Here is an 8,220-nt window from a genome sequence, read left to right on the forward strand (position 1 = left end):
TAGAGCCACATTGACTAGTTGTGTCCTGCACGATCCAACCACAGCTGGGGACGAACTGCAACTGAGGTATGTGCCCTTGACCGGAATCGAACCCACGACTCATTGGTCCACAGGCCAGTGCTCTAACCGCTGACTCAAACCGGCCAGGGCCATTGCTCTTTATTTTTTAACAGCTTCTTGAGATACTAGTCATGTACCATACAATTCACCTATATATAGTATATAATTCAGTGGTTTGTAGTATATTCCCTAAAACCATCACTGGTGTTCCTAGAACATTTTCATCATCCCCCAAAGAAACCCTGTACCCATTAGCAGTCACACCCCAATCCCCGAGCCCTAGGCAACCACTAATATACCAGCTCTGTCTCTATAGATTTGTCTTATCTGGACATTTCACAAATGAAATCATACATGATGTGGTTTTTGGTTACTGGCTTCTTTCACTTAGTGTGTATTTCAAGTTCATTTGTGTAGCATGTGTGAGTAGTTCTTTTTATTGTCGATATTCTGTTGTATGGATGTCCTACATTTTAAAATATTTTCATTGATTTTTAGAAAGAGAGGACAGGAGAGGGAGAGAGGAGAGAAACATTGATGAGAGAGAACATGGATTGGCTGGCTCCTGCATGCCCCCCGCTGGGGATCAGGCCCACAACCTGGGCATTTGCCCTGACTGGGAATTGAACTGGCGACCTATTGATGCATGGGTTGACACTCAACCACTGAGCCACACTGGCCAGGCAGATGTTCTACATTCTAATCATCAGTTGGTACTTGGGTTCTTTCCACTTTTTGGCTATTATGAATAATGTTATGAACATTTGTGTACAACTTTTATGTGGACATGTTTTTATTTTTCTTGGGTATATACCTAGGAGTGGAATTGCCAGGGTATATGTTATCTCTATGCTTAACCTTTTGGGGAACTGCCAGTCTTTTCCAAAGTGGTTGCATCATTTTCCTTTCCCACCAGCAGTGTAGGAGGGATAAATGTCTCTGCTTCTTTCCTAACACTTAACTGTCTTTGATTATGAAATGTGAAATTTCTCATGGTTCTGAAATTTTCCTAATAGCTGATGATGTTGAGGATATTTTCAAGTGCTTATTGGTTATCTGCATATCTTCTTTGGAGAAATGTTTACTGTGATCCTTTGCCCACTTTTAAATTAGGTTGTTTTTAATAATTGAGTTGTAAGAGTTATTTATATAACCTGGATGCAAGACCCTTATCAAATACATGGTTTACAAGTGTTTTCTCCCATTCTGTGAATTATCTTTTTACTTTCTTGATGGCAATGTTTGAAGCACAAAGGTTTAATTTTGTTGAAGTCTCAATTTATCAATTTTTTCTTTTGTTGTTATATCTAAGAAGATTATTGCCTAACTCAAGATCATGAAGATTTACTCTTATGTTTTCTTCTGAATCTGATGAGGACTCTTGGTTATTGATATGCAGAACAGTTCCTTAATATTACCTCCAGAATTAGAATTCAGAACTATTTCATAATGAATTAGATAATTCATTAGTGAATTTCCAGTCATGTAGAACAGCAGTGTGTTCACATCAGCCTTTTCTTTCAAGACAGGATAAAACTACTTTTGGTTGTACTGCAGGCATGCTCAGAAAATAGAAATATTCTTCTATACATCTATGACATAGTTTATTGTTTTTGGGAGTTGCCTTTATATAACTTGGCTTTGTGGTCCAATTACAGTCAGAAAGAATGACTCAAGATAAAATATTCTGACTTAAGACCACCTATTACAAAATAGGGTAAATTTGTAAGTTTTGATACCATGCTTTCTTATAGGAATATTCAAACGACTTAAAATTCCAGAGCTACTTAAAGCAAACTTTTTATTCCATAAATATTTATTGCGTACTTTTACTGTGTCTGCTACTATTTATTCCTTAATTTTAAAAAGATAATGCACCAGTGTTTTTGTAGAATGACCCTCAATAGAGCTTTGCCTGATGTTTCCTTATTATTAGATTCAGATTATATGCGAAGGAAGCAGAATATCATAGAAGTTACGACGTTTTCCTACCCTGTTTTATCAGGTGATACTCAATTTCAGTTTGTACCATTATGTATGTTAACTTTGATCCCTTGATTAAGGTGGTGTGTCCCAGACCTTTTCATTGTATGGTGACTCTTTTTATAGTAAGTATTTTGTGAGGTGGTGCTTTGGAGACTATTCCTCACCAAACTTTTATTTTATTTGTTTCTTTTATGGACTCAGAGTTTCCTAGTTAAGTGTTTCTCAAGCTTGAGTGTGCATGAGAGTCCCTTGGAGGGCTCGTTAAAACCTGGACTCTTGGCCTCGTCTCCCGAGTTCCTGATTCTGTGGGACTGGGGTGGGACCCAAGTGTTTGTATTTCTAACAAGTTTCCAGGGGATGCTGTTGCTGCTGGCCCAGGTAACCATACTTTATTAACTGTTGTTATATTCTGGTGCTCAAATTGTCCCTAATTTGGCCTTTGGCAAACTGGCTTTTTGGCCTATTGACATCTTATTTGCGACTTCTTTGCTGCAACAGGATGTTCTAGGCTCATCTTGAAGTTTTCCTGCTCCAATCTAGGAATTAACCATTTCTCCAAAGACTCTTGATTTCTCTTGGTGGGCAAGTGGTACTTAGAAGCAAGAATCTGGGCACTAGGTATGTTTGTGGCTTTGGGGAAAGTAACCACTCCCAGGACCTTTCAGGAGACACATCTAGGGAACATGTATGTGTATGTAGGTATATGCATGCACACATTTGTATTCAAACTTCTGCATCTATCTACACGGAAATCCATGACTTCATACAGATACCTCCAATTCTAACAACACTTTAGGCTCTAACACTTCAAACCAGGCTAATCCTATCGTGGGATGCCCCCTCTTACCCTGCCCCATGCTGGGCCTTCTGGGATGCCCTTCACATCTTGTTTGGTTATCAACACCTCATTCTGGGCTGCCTTCACATATGGATACTCTCCACACCTCATTTGGGCCCCAGCATTCAACAGTGGATCACCTCTCTGGGGATGCTGTGACATTCCACTCTGGGTCACCCACGTACAAGGACACTTGACCCTGCTTGGTCTCTGGCTCCCTTCGTGGGGTGACTACCATACCTGAGCACCCTCCTTAACTGCTTGAGCTTTGACACCAGGCCCTGAGCCTTACCCCCATGTGGATGCCCTCCTCATTTGTGTGCCAAGCTGCCTACATGGGAGGATGCCTTCTCACTTTGCCTGGGCTCCAACTAACCATGCCAGGCTACTAACCCATGTGGACACCTTGCCCTCTTTGGGCCCTGACTCATGCATTAGGCTGCCTAGACTTCCCCCAACAACACACCCCAACCCTATCTTTGATTCTAAAACCCCCCACACAGACCCCTATCTTGCTCTGGTCCACGTAATGGTTTTAGGATTGAATTGTTTAGATGGAGAAGGGAAGGGCTATGCACATGATATTAACTCCTAGAAACAGAAGTTGTAAGTAGGGGGAAGCCAAGGGGATATCTTTTTAAAATAAACACCTGGTAACATATACAGATAAGACAGGTAAAACTAGAGTTGTCAGCTGCTCTGGCTGAAGGGAGGGTTGGAGAGCCCAGAACCAGGCCATATCCTTACCTGTCTTAACTCTACTGTGCTAAGACCCCAGGGGATTCGAAAACCACTGGTTTTAAACCAAGTCAGTTGACATTTGTCCTAGCACCCAAGTAAGAGGTAAAATAACCCAAGTGGTTTTCAGTTCTTATTGAATGATGATTGAAAAGTAAAGGTGTAAAGTTATTTTTAGAGCTTTAGTTTAACTTATACATAATAAATCAATTTGTTTTAGCAGTGTGTGACCTTGACACAAACTTGAGGAAGGAGACATAGGACCTCAATTTGGATAAAGAATTCATGAATGGAATTTATTTCTGTGATATGAAAAATGTGACCACTATTATTTACAATTCTACATTAGTGTTTGAGCCAAAATGGTAAATCATGGTATATTTCAATAAATAAATAAATAAAGATAGAAACTTTGATGTTCACATGTACAAGGGAAATATTACTAATTAATAAAAATAATAACATAGAATGTGTCATTGAGAAATAGAAAAAGCAGAGCAAACTGCTAGAGCAAGGACAATGAGTTTAAAAGAGGTTATATTGTTTTGAATACCTGGGTTTTTTTGAAATTTAGTTTACTTTTAAATTGGTATAATAAAGCATATCTTTGGGGTATAATGGCTCCTACTAATTTCATAGACTTACAAGTATTTTAGGGAGGTATTTTATCTAAGTCTCTGGGCATAGAAGCTGAAACCTGTGCTAATAAAGATCAAAATTTTCCTAGTTGCTTTGCATGAATAAACAAATAAAAAATATACTTGATGTATAAACATAAGCAAATGACTTCCTGAAATCTCTATCTCTATTTCTATCTCTGTCTCTATATCTATATCTAATCCTCACCTGAGGACATTTTCTTCTGTTTATCTTCAGATAGAGTGGGAGGGAGGAAGAGGGGGGGGGGGAGAGAGAGAGACATCAACTGGCTGCTTCCTACACAGACCCCGACCAGGACTAGGGACTGAACTGCGACTGAGGTACGTGCCCTTGACCAGAATTGACCCTGCGACTCTTTGGTCTGCAGACTGACACTCTAACTGCTGAGCCAAATTGACCAGAGCCTGAAATTTATAGTTTATAATGGGGCATCTTCAATGCTAATGTCATTAAACTTACAATTATAATTTGACATTTTTACATCTAGTGGTTTAGAAATAGCTTCTGTGCAGGACTTATAATATTTAGTAGTCGCTTTTAAGGTCTTAAAAGCAGAAAGAATCAATGACAAAATGTTAAAAGGAGCTCGCTCTTGGATAGTTGCTAAGATGCCAAATTATCTTTTTTCAAAATTTTTTTCCCCTTTATTGATTTTAGAGCGAAAGAAAGGGAGAGAGAGAGAGAGATGGAAACATCAATGAGAGAGAACATCGATTGGCCACCTTCTGCATGGCCCCCACTGGGGATCGGGCCCACAACCTGGTCATGTGCCCTGACCAGGAATCGAACTGGCGACCTCTTGGTGCATGGGTTGACGCTCAACCACTGAACCACACTGGCTGGACATGCCAAATTATCTTAATTCCAACCAAAGCAAGTTATAGAGTCTGAGCTGAATGTTATAAATTAATATAATTCCTTATTTTTACTGGGAGCCTCCCTTCTATGTAATGTCTATTAGCTGAGCTCATAGTGTATATGTGTGAATAATTCAATTAGATTTTCCTTTACATTAAAGGCTATGCTGTGTGTTTTAGGGACAAGATTAAAATTGGCCGCCTCTCGGTATTAGCCTTCATTTGTTATGGGCCCAGTTGACCTTACTGCCTAGGGTGGAAACTAAAACTGCCTTTAAATCATAATTGGTAACTTACTTCATCCTTAGGCATGCTAGTCTATTCATAACAACAACAATAATTATTTCATTAAAAACAAAAATAATTGCAACTAACATTTGATGTTACTCTGCATGACAGGCCCTGCTCTAAGTATGTGTATTGTCAATTAATTCTCATGTTAATCCTGTGAGGTAGATATAAATATTATTATCTGTAACTTATAGGGATAAGGAGGTAGGTCACACATGTAGTAAATGGCAGACCCAGGACGGTGAACCAGGCAGGTCTGGTTGAGAATCCGTGCTCCCATGTCTAACCCAAAGAGGCTGTGCAGAGCTGGGGAGGTCTTCTGTGTGTTTGAGGGAATTACTCATTTTTTTTTTTTTTTTGGTACATGCCCCTAGCAAGAACAGAACCTGGGACTCTCTGGTCCTCAGGCCAATGCTCCAACCACTGAGCCAAATCGGCCAGGGCAAATCACTAAATATTTTTGCAAATGGGCCACATTGGCAAATTCCCACTCTTAACAGTAGGCCTCAGCTCACATATCCTCATTTGTCTTCCTCATTTCGTTGTTGATTTTCTGGAACTTCTCTAACACTTCATTTATATGTGTGTGCCTCCATCATGTTTGTCAGAATGTCCGTTCCCTACTAAATGTGACTTTCTGAGGGAAAGGATCCTGCATTATTATAGAACTTTGATATTTATTCAAACAGTTACTCTTTTTTTAAAAAAATTATCTTTATTGTTGAGAGTATTACAGATGTCCCTGCTCCCCTCCCTTTGTCCCCCTCCACCCAGCTCCCGCTCTGCCCCAGTCCTTCACCACACTATTGTCTGTGCCCATGGGCAGTGCATATATGCATATAAGTTATTTGGTTGATCTCTTCCCGGCCCTCCCCACTCCCCTTCCCTCTGAGATTTGTCAGTCTGTTGCATGTTTCCATGCCTCTGGTTCTATTTTATTCATTAAATCCCACATATAAGTGAGATCATGTCATATTTGTCTTTCTCTGACTGGCTTGTTTTGCTTAGCATACTTACCAGGTCCCTCCATGCTGTCTCAGAGGGAAAGAGATCTTTCTTTTTTATAGCTGCATAGTATTCCATTGTGTAAATGTACCACGGCTTTTTGTCCATTCACCTGCTGATGGGCACTTGGACCGTTTCCAGATCTTAGCTACTGTAAATAACACTGCTATGTTCATAGGCATGCATGTATTTGTTCTGGTTTGGTGTTTCGGGATTTTTAGGCTATATTCCTAGCACATTTACTCTTTTATTAATTTATCCATGTAGTTGCTCTCCCATAATCTCCAACATTCTCACCAAATCACTCCAAATCAACACATAATCTAAGTAGAAACATTGTGCTTGCTATAAACCAGTTTTAAGGCACATGCCTTCCTTCTATCCCTAGCCTCCCACCCATCAACCCCTTTCATATGGAAATGATGTAGCTGTCACTGTGTTCTGTAACTTTATGTCAACTACAAGGTCCAATGCCTGATTCCTTCATTCACCCGAGTGAACGAACAGTATTTATTAAGTACTTTCCATCAGGCAGTGTTGTGGGCTCTGGGATTATCGCCATTAGGGCAGCAGTCTGAAGTCCCCGCCCCCATGAAGCTCATGTTCTAATATGTCGTAAAACAGTGTCAGGCAGCATGTAAGTGGGTGCTTCATAATTGCTGGGATGAATGAAAATTAAGCTCAAGATAGAAATTTAGTCAAATGTCTTAAACTAGAATAAACTAGTAAGTTATAATTCCATTCTGAAGGATGAACACTTGTTTAAGTCACTGCACTTAAAGTTGGCCTCTGGACCTAGATGAAGTAGGTTCTACTAAGAAACATTTGACTTGGCTGGCTTAATTCTTGAATTCAAACAGAATGATAGTTTCCAGGGTCAAGTTTACATGCATCTTTTAAAAATTTTTTAATATGTTTTTATTGATTTTTTAGAGAGAAAGGAAGGGAGAGAGAGATAGAAACATCGATGTGAGAGAGAAACATCAATCGGCTGCCTCCTGCATGCCGCCTACTGGGGATTGAGCCTGAAACCCAGGCATGTGCCCTGACCGGGGATCGAACTGGGACCTCTCAGTCCATGGGATGACGCTCGATCCACTGAGCCACACCAGCTGGGCTACATGCATCTTTTAATTAATGACTTTAATATTTCCCATTGAGGACTACTGAAAAAAGGTTTATCTTGCTTTGGGACGACAAAGAGAAAAATACTTTTATGAGGGAATAAATCAGGCATGCCAGCAATGGTGATAATTGGGATGCTAACAAAATGTAGCTAAACCAGGACTTATTCTCATTTAAAGTCATTCTGTGTCCTAGTCTGTCACCAGATGGGTGGCTTTGATGTCTGCTACTCAGTGGCCCTGTTTGACTTTGAAGGACAGCCACCAATTAGGATGTTATGTATTTAAAGAATGTAGCTCTTTTCAAGTCTTTGTGAGTTCTTCTTAGAACAATGAACTTGGAAAGATTGGGATTTGCTTCCTGGCTGTGTAAACTGGGAGAAAGCTCAGCTCAAGTGTGACCACTCCTGAGAAGCTTTCCCAGAACTCTCCTCCTCTTCATCTCTCCAGGGCTCCGCACCCCACCTCCCACAGAACTGCACTCACCCGCGGGGCTGGTCTGCTCCTGTGGCCTTGGGGCTGCTTTATCCGGGCCTGTTTCTTAGGCTAGTTTGGGACCTATTAGGGTCAGGGAGTACCTTGTTTATCCTTTTATCCTCAGCACCTCTCAGGGCCTGACATAGGAACTGAATGTGATAAAAGTGTTTGTGTATCCTCTTGG

Source organism: Molossus molossus, unplaced genomic scaffold (genome assembly GCF_014108415.1).
Source record: "Molossus molossus isolate mMolMol1 unplaced genomic scaffold, mMolMol1.p scaffold_m16_p_16, whole genome shotgun sequence".
Lineage (NCBI taxonomy): Eukaryota > Metazoa > Chordata > Mammalia > Chiroptera > Molossidae > Molossus > Molossus molossus.